The sequence below is a fragment of the Clarias gariepinus genome, chromosome 27 (genome assembly GCF_024256425.1).
Source record: "Clarias gariepinus isolate MV-2021 ecotype Netherlands chromosome 27, CGAR_prim_01v2, whole genome shotgun sequence".
Lineage (NCBI taxonomy): Eukaryota > Metazoa > Chordata > Actinopteri > Siluriformes > Clariidae > Clarias > Clarias gariepinus.
Window position 1 is genome coordinate 4,832,152 of NC_071126.1, and position 16,485 is coordinate 4,848,636.

The following is a 16,485-nucleotide window of genomic DNA, read 5'->3' on the forward strand; positions in this document are numbered from 1 at the left end:
ATGGTACTATGGATCATGTATGGGAATACCTTTATAAACTGTATAAATGTTTATTTATAACATCATAATAATATTTATCTAGTATGCTACTATTGTATGTATGTAACATTACTGTAAAATACAAAAGTGTATGTTAAAACTCTTAATATTACATACAATAATATGGTATTGCTGTACTATATCATACCTGTAATATGTACAATAGGGTACAATATGTACAAACAAACCATACTAGATACCGGCTAAACTTTGGTAATCACTATTAGTACCCAATAAGTACCATGGTATTCACCGAAGTATTATGGTACACGCCATAGTACTAACATGGTAACCACTGAAGTGGTATAGTACCTATCCTGGTACTCAATAAATTCCTATGTTGCTTACATTTGACCAATTCATAAGCATCTCTCTCATGATATGTTGTAGCATAACTGGGCCACTAGTCATAAAGAATTTAAGTTTGAAGTACCACGGTAATACTATGAAATGGTATGTTACCACAGTAAACTACAGTAAATAGCATAGTAAAATGTTTTATGGAGAAAAATAAAAATAGTGTTTATATAGTGGATACATTCATGTAGAACAGTTAGTGGTGCCTCACTAGACATTTTTACTGTTTTTTGGCCTACTGTTGCCAGAACTGTCTACAACAAAAAGATAGTTGTTAATTAAAAACAAATCTAATTGTGTCTATTTTAATAGTGCTTACTATATGTGTTGTTATGTGTACCAAACAGCAACACATCATACATTACAGTGAGCATTTCAAATCAGGCAAGTGACAGCTCTGGAGGCCAAGGCCAGAGTAGATATACCCTTCAGTGGATAAAAATGGCTGTCACATCAGTAAACTAAAGTCTTGTACAGAGTTTTTTAAATTAATATAAAATATGAATTCCTTTAGTTTTAATGCATGTCTTATTATTGCAAAAGACGTGCAGGTTGTATCAACTTCAAGTACACAGGATTATAGGGATTTGGGGCGATTAGTGGTACTAAGCCAAACAGTGTACTCCCTTGATGTCACTTTATAAAAAGGTTATGCCTGAGCTCTATGACAAGACATGTGGGAAAACTAAGTGATAGGCTGCCACGACTTGTTGCAGTCCTGAGATAACTTGTCCTATATGAGTCAGATCAGAACACTGTGGATGTGATTAAACACATCAATGATGAACATGGGCTCCATAATGAATCATTCTGCATGTTGCAAAAAATGAAATGAAAATCATGTCTTTTCAAGCCTTTTAGACAAGAATGATGGTGGTGTTTCCTACAATCTATACATGTAATGCCATTTTAGCCATTCGTAAGCATCTCTTTCATGATATGTTGTAGCACAGCTGGGAACATCAGCCTGATATCTACTCTGTTGAGAAAAAGAATGTCAAGGACATTCTGGCAAAAGAGATCATTTGCTGAAATCCCTTAAGACAATGATAACACTCATACGTAATGAAACAACCCCCTTGATGTCAATGATCCTTTCTTTGAAAGATACCGTCGTTACCTTTCTATAACGACATGATTTTTCAGCAACTACCGACAGCTGGTCAAGAGGACGCTTTAATGTTTATGAACATGGTGTGCATGACGGTAACCCTTAATCAGGCCCATCTGTTCTTCTTTTTTTTTTTTTTTTTCAAACTTAATGAATACAGTTTTATCTCTGACTTTATACTTGCACTGTCAGCAGGGACATAAGAAGGTGTTTTTCATTGAGAGTTGTAAAATTTTAAGCAGCAAACATTCGGCATGAGCAACAACGTCCCACTGGAATTTCAGCCGATTCATTAATCTTTTACCAGAGACCAGGCCTTTTAGGAAAGTTTGTGTAAGCTAAAACAAGTAATTTTTTTTTTTTTTTCACCAGATTTACATTTTTTTTTCTTTTCTTTTTATTATCCATAACATGCAAATCATGTTCCTGAAGCAGCTCATTTGTAATGAGGCCCACAGAACCCAGACATCTGAGAGCATGAAATAAATGCTCAGGGTTACAGCTGAGAGAATAAAGGTATTTGGACTCACTGCTTAACTAGTAAAATATTTAATAAGAAGTAATATTAATAATGCTGAGCAAGTGCAAAAATCTTAATAAACTTAGGCATTTGTTTACAGCTTTTGGCAATGTACCGACAGACAATTCCATCTGTCTATTTCTTTTGTCAAAATTTAATCATTCTTTTTATTTGCCTTACTATATTGTGTTTATTTATCAACCTTCATTAATTAAAACTTTTTTATAGTACTCTTAGTGAGCTAGCATGAGGATGTGTTCTTTTTATAGAGACTCTGAAGCGCATACTGTATATAAGCTGCCCTGGATAAGGCAGATAAAAGCTGTAATATAATAAAAGTACAAAACATTAACTAAACATCATATTCTAAATACGAAAGTGCAATAATCCATGCAAATTAATTAGTTATTTTTATTTGGAAATTTGCATATACTTAGGAGCACAATCAGGGCAAAGTTTTTAATCACAAAGACTAAAGAGAAGGTAAAAACTATTTTAGAGTGTATATCGGTTAATAGTTTGTGTGAATATCATACACAGTTGTTGTGCATAGAAGTGGGTAGCACATGCACAGATAGGAGAAAAGATAGACTACAAGTAAATTCAGTTCAAACCAAATTTATAAAACTGATACTAGTTTATGAGGAGCAAATACAGTTTCATATTGATTTCCATTGATTTTCTACATTTAAATGTATACACTGTAGAATCTACACTATATCTTGAGGATGAGTTTGAGCCCTATGAAGAAATGGTTCTGAAAGTCTTGCGTGGAGTGGGTTGATCAAAATGGTGTTATAAAAAAAACCCCAGCAATTTCTAATGATCTATTGTAGGACTTGCACTTTACATGGACTAAGGTGATTTTTTGATTTATTCTGAATTCTACACTAATTTAGGTGGTGTTCAAGTCAAACTGAGATACTGTTTTTGTAAATAAAGGCATAAACAGATCGACATTAACGTAAGACTTTTGAGTATAGTATAGCGATTACCCGCTGTAAAACTTTTGAATGGTCCAAACGTTTTAAAGAAGGCTGTACATAAATTACAATCTCGGCCAAGGAGACACAAATCCCACTGCCGTCGTTCCTGTAAACAATCAGAAGGTGGAACACCTGATCCTTAAAAAATCGACAGATAAGTTGTTGCCAATTTGCAGCATCTTTCTGTAGGAAATAAACACACAGTTATTCACTAACACCACTTGCACATTACAGGGACAGCTAGAAGTTATTGTCACATCCCCCCCCATGCCCTGACCTCATTCCAAGCCATTTTCACATGTTTGGGATGTTAAAGGACCTCCTAGGAGGCCAACGCTACAGAAGCAGACCAATCAGGGGTTCATGTCCAAAGCAGTCTAATCAGGGGTTTGGCGTACTGAGAAAACTTTCTACCTTGATGGTATCCAAGCACTAGTGAAACACTGGGATAAGTGCATTAGTGTAATAGGGGAGTATACAGAGAAATACTGGATTCTACACTTTAATAATGAAAAAAAAAAGAATAAAAAATAAAAACATTCAAAGACTCGAGCGACCCAGGGCTTTGATCCTTAGCTGGTACTGTTTGAGTATGCTCGCCGTAAATCATTTCTCTTACAGCTTGTTACTTCTCAACTTTCAAGAATATGCCGGCAAGCAGATTGGTTTCTTTATAAAATCCACATTTAATGACAGCAGTTCGACTCTCCAAAAACTTCAAAATCCAAAGGAAGTGAGAGGTAGTCAACAAACTACCATACTATTACAAACCACTAACAATTATTTGTTGTATCATTATTTTACTACTAAATAGTTAAATTATGATCAGTATTATTTGCATGCATTGTTTAATAACCACTACTTTAACATATTATTAAATAAAGGGTAAGTCTACTTTTGTTTTTAACATTATTTAACATTAACATCGACATTGAAAAACTTATGTTCTAATTCTATCATTAGGTCTTTGCAAAAACTATTTTGTTTGTTTTTCTGTAAAACAGTCATGAGAATATTTATATGTTCTACATTACAGTGTATTTTTTCTGTGATATTAGTGTGTCATATCAATTATACCAGTAATAACTACAATAATAATTGTAGATCATCTATAAAATATCATTATCCCCCTCCTCCTCAGACTTTGCATTGGTTCTGAGTTGTCCATCTACAGCCATTTAAACAACATATTCATGTGGAGTAACTGTGCTGTTGAATGTTGATTTAAGGCTGATATTCTAGACTTGTACTCATTAAACTGTGGTATTAAAGTTTAAGGGAAGCCATGTTTTTCTGTGAAATCTTACAGCAGTTGCCGGCAGGAGCTTATTTAGAGCACCTCCATGTCGATGAAGTTCTCAGTCAGCAATCTGTTAGAAGATCTTAGGGTCCTCAGTAGTTATTGATCTATCATGTAACACGCTGTTATGTGGTTGGAGGGATATGCAAAAGCTAAACACCTACGCTTTTTTATTTCACACCATATTTCCTTGCTTACTAGGAGGCCTTGAGGTGATCTTTTGATCCTGCCATGCTGCACATTTGCATGACTTGGGAGTATTAATTTTATATATACAGGTATGTTTTTTTAACCCATAAGTCTGAGATGACTATGGACCATGCTTTTGTTTTAATGTTCTTTTTCCAATTAAATACAAATATTTAGTGGTAAAGCGGTTAGCAGTGTGGCCTTGCACCTGGCGATGGCTTGGTCTCCTGGCCATGGTGTACCTGCCCTTGTGCCTGAAGTCACCTGGGATAAGCGCCAGACCCCCCACGACCCTTTAAAGGATGAGCGGTATAGAAAATTGATGATGATATCACCAATTACTGTGGCCTTGAACTGCAGGGTTAAGGGTTTGATTACTGCCATGTCTGTGTGCCTGGGTTTTGCATGTTTCCCCTGTTCTATGTGGGTTTCCTCTGGGTACTCTGGTTTTCTCCTACAGTCCAATAACATTCTGATTAGGCTAATTGGCATTTCCAAAATTGCCCCTAGTGTGTGAGTATGTGTCTGCGACTCCAGGCTTTCCGCAACCCTTTTACAGGAAAAGCAGTATAGAGAATAAATAAATGAGTACTTTGTACATCCCTTTTTTGATTTAATGACATGACACACTCGAGCTGGCACAAACTTGTGTGAAACCTGATGTGAACCAATTAGTTTTTGTAAAGTAACATGCTTAGTACCACAAATGTATTCGCATTTACATAGTGACTTAGAAATTGTGATACATCTTGAATATTTAATTAATTTATTTAAAAATTAAAATTATTAATTTTTATGTAGTTTCACACATGTGGACCCCACTGTCTCTTTTCTTATTTGGTGGACTCTTTAGGTCATTTGTTACGCTTTGCTGTAATCCTTGTTGGTTATCCAACTGGTTATCAGATGATTGTAAGCCTTGGTGGAATGCTTTTAACCAGTATAGATGAACCCGTGGTCTTTGTCTGGCTCTGGTAATCATGATTGAAAATGGAGAGGGTGTGGTGCCGTCTGGAGTAATTGAAATCAATATAGTGCCTGATAAGGTGCCTCATGGGTTTAAAACAAAGCTCTCCCTTTAATGCTGAAGAACCTCAAATGGGTTTTGATTTCTTTCATATAAAAAGTGCCTGGGGATTCCTTCTGCTTCGGGGCATATGTGTGTATATGTTTGTGTGTGTGGCAGCTTTATGCACACTGATCAGCCATAACATTATCTCCACCCGTCTAATATTGAGAAGGTCCCCCCTTTGCCACTACTACAGTAATGACCTGTGTGTTCTGACACCTTTCTATTGGAACAAGCATTAACCTTTTCCTTAATTTGAATTACATTCGCTCTTATATTTTGATCGGACTACAAAGGCCAGCCTTCACTCCCTATGTGCATCAGTGAGCTTTGACCGCTCATGACCCTGTTGCCAGTTGACGGATTTTTCTTTCTTGGATTACTTTTGATATTTCTTGTCCACTAAGAATGGGAACATCTCACTAGAGCTTCAGTAGCTACAGTTTCAATATCCCATTACAATAGCAGCTGTAAGTGAGTGAGATATATTAGGCAGCAAGTGAACCTTTTTTCTGAAAAATGTCTTGGAAGCAAAAAAAAAAAAAAAGGCAAACAAAGATCTGAGTGACTTTGACAGGGGTCAAACTGTGATGACTAGAGGACTGGGTCAGAGCAACTTCACAACTGCAGCTCTTGTGGGATGCCCCTGATTATAGTGGCCAGGTACACCAAAAGTGATCCAATGAAGGAATCCAACAGAAGTGCAAGTGTAGATCAAACTGATGATCAGGTTAATGATAGAAAGGTGTCAGAACATACAGGTCATTACCGTTATGGTGGCAAAAGGGGGAGGGGCTACTCATTATTAGGTGGTCATAATGTTATGGCTGGTCGGTGACCTTCTTCCTTCTACTGTCATCATCATCATCATCAGTGTGCCTATATCTTTCCTCTCTCCATTTATCCTCTTTCTATCCATCTTGGTGCCAAACTCGTACTGCCCCTACACCCTGCCCATCCAAACCAACCCACTCATTTTCTCACCCACCAGTCCACCCACTTGCTCGCCTTTTTTTTTTTTCTCTCTCAGAAACCGCGAAATCAGGACAGCACGGTGCGCAAGGGGTTAACGCTCAGTCGCGCTTGTGATAGGCTACTAGAGCGCTGGGTTCAGCCGCCTTAAAACAGAGGTAACTAGGCAACTTCAGTGCAGGCTGTGCTACGAGAGCAAAAAAAAAAAAAAAAAGAGAGAAAAAACGGTGGGAAAAGAGGTGAAAGCGCAGAAATCCCGTCACAGTTTTCCGGCTGCAATGGGAAGGATGTAGTCCCGATTTAGCCGACTGGGTCAGGCATGGGAAAGTGGATTACTGCGTTTTCTGAGAGCCGCGGACCGCGTAGAGAGCTCGCGTTTGGATTCTACCCATGCCAAGTATGGAAACCGCACCATCACGCATCACGAGTTTGAAGGTAAGAGCAGAGCAGGTGCAGGATTTCTTTATTTCTTTTTTTTGGAACCGGTGCTCTGGTCAGGATGGAAGTGATTTTTATTTCACGCTTTTTTTTCTTTCTTTCTTTTTTTTTGTGTAAATCGTGGTTTGATGGATGCTCTAGCTCCGAACCTGTTAAGTGTCAGATAGTTTTGGAGAAGCCGGTTCCTTCAGGGCTGTTCTTCTGCCACCGGTTGACGGTCAGAGCGCGCGGAGCTCACGTCAAGGCGTGATTGGAGATGCGCGGTTTTGCTGCATTGACATGCATCCCAGCTGTGCGCTGCTCTGAAACGGAACGAACAGGGTAAAACGCGCGCACACACTCACACACACACACCAGTAGATATTGATTGCTGGTTTTCTCCACTGGCGCTCTGCTTTGGATTAAACACCGTAGTCATTGCATGCTGGCTAGAAAGTCAGCCGTGTGCGTGTGCGTGTGCGCGCGCTCTGCGTGGACTCTCCTGGAGTGGCGCGTAAATATCTCCTACCCTGAAGACCGAGTCACATACAGACTACAAGGGCTTAATCCAGGAGTTACGGGAAGATCTTAGGATATAAACTGGTATATGCTGTATGCATCTTGAATTATATTACAGATTTTATTATATATATATGTGAAAATAAAACGCACCTAGTGGGCAATGGGAAACATGATGCACTAAAGGGTGCAGCGCTCGAGCCACCGGGCCAGTGTGTGTGTGCGCGTGTGTGTGTGCGCGCGCGGAGAAGAGGGGGCGCGCTTATATCGGTGTGCGCGAGAGTCTGCAGTGATCCTCACGTGCTGTCAGCGTGTAACCTGTTCCGAGAACGCGCGCGGCTCGAATGCAAGTGAAGTTTTTTTCCCCCCTGAATAAAATATAAGTGCAACTTAATAAAATGACTTAATGTTTCACAGTGTTAATAGTGCGTTAATAGTGTAACAGGTAGGTAAACCCTGGTGCATGGTGAGTCCATACATACATACATGCACTGATAATTATGCACGATTTATAGTTATAAATAACTCAATTGCTACAACAACATTTTTTTAAAAAAATTGGTTTTGTTAAATGCAACAATCTCACACTGAATGTGTGTGTGTGTCCGCGCGCAAAACCTCCAGTGTCCTCTTAGAGCTTATGCCTGTTGGGCAGCAGGGTGCGCGCGATGAAACGCTTAGGACGCACTGCTGTAACCGAGAGGGAAAGAATTACACTCGTGTGTGTCCGAGAGCTGTAGAAATACAGTACCTCGGTGAGCTCGTGCGTACGGAAGGACAAAGCGCGTCAGGGTTTCCGATGATGAGACAAGCAGCCGAGCAGTGCGTCATCACCATCGCGTGTTGGAACCACTTCTTACTCCTTCATGATTCGTGACATTCCCTGTATTTTTTCTATTCATCAGTTATAGCAGGGTCATTAGGGGGAATTGTGCAGGATTTACAGGTTGGCACGGGTACTGTGGGTTGTTGGATTGGTGACTCAGTGGTAGATTTCTTGCCTGCCATGCGGAAGGACTGGGTTCCCACCCAATGCCCAAACCCCAGCCACGTCCGGTGTAAATCCCCTGCCAAGTTATGTGCGAATGGGATGGAGACCCTTCAGTGGGATCAGCCGAAAGATGGATAATACACTGATTAGTCATAGCATTAAAACCACCTGACTAATATCGTCCAATGCATGGCCTCCTCTAGACCTCTAAAGGTGTACTGTGGTACCTGGCACCAAGATGTTAGCGACAGATCCTTACGTTATGTAGCCGCACAAATACTTTTATGCCAAATGCACTTCTGAAATCGAACCCATGCCCTTTACATGGTAGAAGAGAACTCTACCACCAATGCCCAAGAAGTGATCCCAACATGCAACAGTCAAAAACATTGCTCTCTAGTCTATTTTTTCCTTATCTTTTACCCCAAGATATTTGCATAGCTTCATCTTCTTCTTGCTACACACTTTATCCAACATTTGCCCCAATTCCTTCTAAAAAAACTGGAATCGTCAGCATAGGGCAGGGGTTAACAAGCTAGTGAGGACAACTGTTTGTCACTCTTATTATCTCAAACACATTATTCCATATTGTAAAAACAATAGTAAGTCTAACTCATTCAGTACTTAGAACCACAACAGACTTTCACTGGTTCCTCTCCAGGTATCTGCCAGCAAGCTTTTTTTTTTTTTTTTTGTAAAAGGATGGAACTCACCCATGCTTAGAGTCAGAACAGACGATCACTTGGATTGAGATAGGTGGAACACCCCACACGACCTGCTGTTTTTGAGCTACTCTGACCCAGTCACCTCACCATCATAATCAAAGTCATGGTCAAAGTCACTCAGATGATTGAACTTCAGCACATTGACTTAATAAAAAAAGGTTAAATCGCAATCACAGTATGTCTAAATGGGATTTATTTTTTAATTTAAGTAATAATGCAGCCCTACTTAGGAAGTACTCTTTTATGGGCTTTGCCTTTGACAGATGTATATGTACATGGGTACTTAAAAAAAGGTCTTAATATGTTTGTAAATCTGGTAGGAATTTATTTTAATAATAAATATTACTAAATGAGGCTCATTTGCTGTTTCATCAGGCCTTTTTTGGTATAGAGTTCCTATCAGGGCACCACTGCCTTGTAATCAGGGCATCAGGAACCACACGTGGTCCTATAGTGATTCCTTTTTAAGAAAACAAACTTTTGTGCTTAACAGCAAGAGCTACTATCAATAAGTTTTATCTTCACTGTAGGTGAAGAAACACACCACAAGTAACCAGTCTCTTTCTCACACACACACAGAAGGAGGGCGGTATTTCAAGCTAATTTATTCTTCTTTCATGTGATGTCCAGATGAACTGCCTCTATGCACCACTGATTTCAATGTATCTTTTGACCACCAGTATATCTGCACTAGGATGTGTTGCCTTAAAAAATGGTGTAGCCTGATCACAGTTAACTTCTTAGTCCCAGGTCAGTGCCATGATGATGAGTCCTGACACACACACTGCACATTGACCTTCCTGGTACTGACAAGTCATTTCTTCATGGCTGTAATTGTTCATGGCTGTAAAACACGAATAATTCAAAGTGTCGTAAGGGATTATAGCTTTACCTTTGGCTATTTATCCCTAAATGGATAAGGTGAGGAAGATATAACAACACATATGATAATCACAGGATGTCATTTTTGACACGTTCTACAATAATAATTATTCATTTATTAATTTTATTGCTTGTATGTTAGACCACGTTTATAGGTTAAATTTTATGACTCCACATGTAAGCTTTGTTTCAGAGCGTGTCTTTGTTAGCGACCTTATTGCAGAGTTCATTATAGGTAGTGTATTTAAATCGAGTGTCTTGATCCAGTCAGAGGTGGCATTCTGCCAGTCGTTGCCTATTGGCACGCCGGCCTACTCACACACCACCTGGCGATCGACAGAAGCAGACCACGATGGGGTTCCTGCGTCAAACGTGGGTTCTGTGTTCCGGACTTTTGAGTGCATGTCGGTGGGAAGGCATCCCTTTCTGCCTGAATGGTCCCAGCAGGCAACAGTGTGTGTCCATGGAGACGCGGAACAGTGCGTAGAGCCTTACAAAGCCAACATTGTTTCGCTATCCACATTGGCTTCATTTAGTCATCCTTACAAGCTGGGCTTTGGTTTCGGGGGCTTTGCAGAACCAGGAGTGAGGATGCGTGCAAGGAATTGTTTCTGCTGCATTAGTGAGTTAAGCAGAGAGTCAGCTAATGAGCTCTGGCTGCTTTGCTAGAGCTGTGGAGGTTGGTTTTTGTTTTGATCCATGCTGTTCTTTTCAGAACCTGGAGCATAACTAATACCTGTCTGTCCTGCTTGTTAAGAGTCACAAGCAAGATGAAATTAATATGGACAATCCTTCTTTGGAAATGGGGGGGGGGGGGGCATAAACCATGCATACACTGGCTTTCTTTTAGGGTCAAAAGTCTAAGATATTTTATTTCAGTACAGCACAGGGGCCCAAACATGGTCTTAAAGAACATTCCTGTCCTGAGCAACACCTGATCAAAAAAAAAACAAAACTGTAACCCAGCAGGTAGTGTTGCTTCCTCATAGTTCTGTGTTCTCACAGGTTCCCGCGTTCCAGCCGTGCTCATCTGGGCTTTCTCTAGACATGTGCGACTCAATCGATTATGCAATTTAATCAGTCTTTTGTTGATCGATTCAGTTAGTTGTATTAATTAGTCAGTTGTTTTATTCAGATTCAATTCATAGCTTTGTAAACTATTTAGGTAAATTTACCTTAAACCTAAACGCCAAGTTCTCTAAAATTGATACTCTCACAAAATGTGAAGATGGAAGCAGTTTGTGTTCTCTGCAGGGATTGTGGTATATTTTTAAAGAATGTATCACTTCTTCTTATACTTTTATACAACTTTGAGTAGTTGGTTGCAATGCTGCCACCTACGGGAGTGGAGAGGCGCTCAGTCCATCAGCCTGAAGAAAAATTAATAATATAAACAAAATCCATTAAAAAAAACATTATGTAAACTTTCAGGTTAAATTTCCAAATAAAAATACAAATTGCTCGAATCTTAGGCCACATTCTTGCAAAAATACTCTCGTTTTGCAAGATTATACTTCCGACAATAACAAAGACTTCTTCTTTTGACTTTCTGAGTAGCTGGTCCAATACCGCCACCTACTGGACTGAAGTGAGAAGCGGAAGATTATCGCTTTGTACAAAATACACAAATAAATAAAATTTAAACAATACACATCATCATTTTAAGGTTTTGTAAATATTTAACATCAACTGTTATAACTAAACTTGCTAACACACCTAACACAGTATGAATGCAGATCAATTCCTGCTTTCTGTTTCACCCAAATGAGGATGGGAGTTTCCTGTTGAGTCTGGTTTCTTTCAAGGTTTCTTCCTTTTACCATCTCAGGGGGTTTTTCCTAGCCACCGTCGCCCTCGGCTTGACCATTTTGATTCATGCACACTCACATTCCATACAAACTTAAATACGACATGCGACAATGACAAGTGTTAAAAGCGCTATACAAATAAAATTGAATTGAATTGAATACTTTTTGTACTTTTTAGTATAAAAAAAGGAAAAAAAAAAATAAAGCTGCTTGAGACAAATCAGACAGTAAATATTAGTGAAATTATTTAATCGGATCGAATGGAAAATCGTAATGCCTAGAAATCTGATCGATTCAGCACTCTCCTTGTGAGTCACAGCTTTATTGTTCCCTAGTTTCCTTCCAACCCCATAAATTTGCCAGTAGGTGGATTGGCTACACTAAATTGCTTCTAGTGTAATAGTGTGAGTGTGTGTGTTTTTCCCTGAGACGGACTACTGTCTTATTTTCTGAATTGCATCCAGTGTTCCTGGAAAGGCTCTGGATCTACTATGACCTCCTCACTCAAGGATAACATGCTTACCAAAGGTGAGCTAAACAGAAGGATTTGTCAATCATAAAGTTTTTGCAGATTTTGCTTTTTAGAATCTTTCAGCATTTCCTTATTTTAGACCATGTGCCCTGGGGGAATCCTGGCCTGGAGGGGAATGCCGTCTCTCAGAATTCTGGCCTGTTCAGAGCGGAGGCATTGACTAGCGTTTCTTGTCCTGCATATCGATCTGTCACTTCTGGGTGACATTATCTGCTTTTCCTAATTACAGCTTAAGCAATGCCCTCATCCTGGGGGAGGCAGCCCACAAAGGACTAGATACTCATTTGGGATCCTGAGCCTGGGTTGAGAGGTCTAGCTCCGGTAATTAGAACAATGGCATGTCATATGCCATGGGTATATATGTGTGTGTGTGTATATATATATATATATATATATATATATATATATATACACAGTGAGGTCAATAAGTATATAATCACCCTGTAATTTTGCGAGTTCTCTTACTTAGAAATCATGGAGGGGTCTACAATTTTCAGCATAGGTGATTTCCACTGTGAGAGACAGAATCTAAAAAAGAAAAATCTGGAAATCACATTGTATGATTTTTTTTTAACAATTTATTTGTGAATTACTGTGTCAAATAAGTATTTGATCACTTGCTTATCAGGCAGATTTCTGACCCTTTAAGTCCAGTTATGTTGCTTTTAAATAGTCCTTATGCTTCTTACGGAGCCACTCCTTGGTTTTCCTGGCTGTGTGCTTTGGGTCATTGTCATGTTGAAAGACCCAGCTACGACCCATCTTTAATGCTCTGACTGAGGGAAGGAGGTTTTCGCCCAATATGTCACAATACATGGCCCTGTTCATCCCTTCCTTAATACAGTGCAGTCGTCCTGTCCCCTGTGCAGAAAAACACCTCCAGAGCATGATGCTTCCAGCCCCATGCTTCACTGTAGGTATGGTATTATTGGGATGATACTCATCATTCTTCTTCCTCCAAACACGGCGAATGGAGTTAAGACCAAAAAGTTCTAATAGATATAATTGTGGGGGCACTAAGTGTCTGTGCACATATATACAGTACTGTATATACATATGTATATTATATATGTGCACATGCACCCTTAGTGCCACAAGTAATGCCACCATTATGTTGATTTTAATCATGTGACCTGTTTCACACATGCAGAGCTAAAAGACGGGTTTGACATGTTCCTACTTTTATATGGATAGATAAATAGATCGATAGACAATGTACTTTATTAATTTCAGAGGACAATTAGATATTCTGAAGAGTGCAGCTTCAAACAAGACAGCGCACACACGTCTGGACTATTTAATAATGTCTAGATCTAAACCACTGAGATGTAGGAAAATCTGTCGAGAGAGAAAAGTACATTATGTGGAAACTCATTTAGCCATGCATTTTGTTGACAATATATTTTTCATCTTCTTACTTGTGATTTGTTTTTTCCGCACTTTTTGTAGATATGTATGATATATTTTGAATTAGGCTATATTTCTCTGTAGGTTCATGTAGTACAGAATGCATCATATTCTGTTGACTCACCATACTGTATATAATATATAATGTATAATAGAACCTGTAGATTTAACAGCCATGTTAGAGTCACACTCTGCTCTCTAACTGTATGTGCAGTTCTTTAGAGATTGTAAGGGTGAGGATAAATATGCAAAAGATTTTGTGAAGTGTTTTCCCTACCCGAAAGTCCGACGACAGTTTTCCTGTAATTGGTTGTATTTTTTCGACACTCGGTTAAGAAGTGGACTGCTGAAAAGCATACATTCTAATATTTGCCCAATTTAACTACACTGAATCTATATTTTGCTTGTGTTTGATCTTAGTCACTGTTAATGAACCTCTCTCTCTCTCTCTCTCTCTCTCTCTCTCTCTCCCACCAACTCTGATCCACTTATCTGTTTCTTGTTTATGCCCTTATAAACTGCTCACTTTCTTAAAACCTCCATTACCTTGTTGATCCGAAGACAAAACACATTTTTTCATATTTATCCCTCCCCCCCTTTCCAGTTGAAATCAGTAATAATAAATAACCCCCCTCTCCGCTTGTGCTCGCTCACCTCTCCACATCTGTCACTGCGGTATAGAGGAATGCTCCGCTCTACTGCCTCCAATCTTCCCCTTAGAAGGAAAGGGAAGAAAAAGCTAAGACAAAAAGTCAATGCCTGATAACGCAGTCCTTTGAGATTTCTGGTGCATGTGCTGCATGCCAAATAACAACTCGGGGTGTGTGAGCTGAAATGCGGCATTTGCGCTGGTCACAGTGCATTAACGTGTTAGTTAAAGCGCTTCTTCGGGGAATGCACTCACAATGGATCTATCTTTCTCAGGGCAAGCATTTTTATTGAGCAGGTGTTCTGAAGTCATTGATGATATGTATGCCTCACTCTGGGATGCAAAATTATAATCCATCTTCTTCTGACATTTGGATGTAGCTGCCAGAAAGGGAAATAAAGCAAATTAAAATGTGGCACTGTGTCAGTGAGGACAGGTCTTTTATGAGAGAGCACAAAAACATACAGTCACACTTTTGTTTCCTAAGCATTAGTAGGAATCTCATAGGCATAGGTGGCATGTCACCGAAACAAAATGACTCCCGAAGGACATCGGCTTGGTGAACCAATTCCGTTCTGACTTTGTGAATGGTCTTTAATTAGTTCTGTTTTTTTTTTTTTACTCGCTCTTAAAGCCTGTTTTCATTGTAATTTTCGCACTAGGAGTGAGAAAGCAAATGAGTAAGATCCAAGCTGAGACCCCTCTCTGGTGCCCCTTTGGGTTCTGTAAAGATCACCCTGCTCCAGAGATGTTTAGTATGCATGGGCCTCTCTCTGCTCCCATTAAGCGACTGAAATGAAAAGGCTGCATTTCTCAATAGCCGAGCGAGTGGGATGCGGCGTGGAGGCGGGAGGCAGCAGTCATGATGGCTTTTACGCAGAAGTACGAGGTTAGCCTGAAACAAGCTTCTGTGGGTAGATGTCTGTGCTGCAGCACGGTCAGGTGACATTAATGGGAAAAGAAATGATGGATGCTTAAATGACTAGACGGAGAAATGGATTCGTGAATACATGGGCAGAGAAATTCGTTTCTTTCTCTCTCTCTCTCCCATTTGTGTGCAGATTTCTGATGCAGATATGTGACCAGCTGTCTGTGTGTTCTGTCAGATGCTCCCCTTTTGGGGCTATGCTAGCACTCTGATATTTGTCCCACTATTTAGTTTAACTGTACACTAATGAAATAGCCATCTGATTTATCTCCAAATAAACCAGCAAGTGGTTACTGAACTGGAGAGAACCGGCTGGGTCGAAGTCATCTTTACGTCTGTTACATGTATGGAATAAAGGGTGCATTATGAGTGCGTTCATTTTTGAACAGTCTGGAGTGTGTTGGTGCGTTTGTTTCAGAGCAATTTGCCAACAATTATTGATTTATTAATGAATGAAACATCGTGTACGTTAATGGTTAGAAATTAAGTTGTACAACTGCAGGACTAGCTAGGTCCTGTTCTTACCTACTTTATAGCTGCAATAAGCTACATTATATCTATTATGGTCTGTCTTTGAAAATCAGGAGATTGGTGGGAAAAAATAAGGTTGAATTGCTTTGTCCAAGACATTTGACAGTACAACAACATTTTAATGTGTATTCGATAGTTTTAATATTTTAAAACCTATATATGCTGTAGGAATAAAGCAGCATAAGACGAATCAAACAATAAACAGAACTGCCACTGAATCTAATCAAATACAATATCGCACAGCCCCAAAAATCGAATCGTGTTGAGATCGTGTCAACTTAAGCCCAATTGACCCCAAAGTTTTATTCAAATCAGGGTTCGTTTTTAATTCGTAAGAACACAGTCGAGTACGCTTGAAAAGGTGGGCAACGTACAGCATACACAGGCACGGATCGAGTCAGCTATGGAAGCCGGTCGAATCTGAACATGGGAGTGGAGAAGTAGATCACTGTTTAAATGCGGCAGGAGGAAGGCACATTACTCTTTACATTTTTTTCTGAAATATCAGTATTAGGCGTACTGTAGTGTGAAGGTTAACCTCCTTATTCTCTTC

General features: G+C 39.4%; 1 protein-coding gene across 9 annotated transcripts in view; it reads left to right on the top strand.

Annotated features, from left to right (window-relative positions):
- dab1a (DAB adaptor protein 1a) overlaps positions 1 to 16,485 on the top strand; it is a 409,818-nt gene that overhangs the window by 220,760 nt on the left and 172,573 nt on the right. For 8 of the 9 annotated variants that reach the window (XM_053488879.1, XM_053488881.1, XM_053488882.1 and 5 more), the window contains exon 1: positions 6,715 to 6,978. The exons of the other annotated variant lie outside the window; for it this stretch is intronic. The gene's annotated coding sequence lies outside the window, so the exon portion shown is untranslated. Of the gene's footprint in view, positions 1 to 6,714; positions 6,979 to 16,485 lie in introns of those variants that run through there. 9 annotated transcript variants of the gene reach the window in all.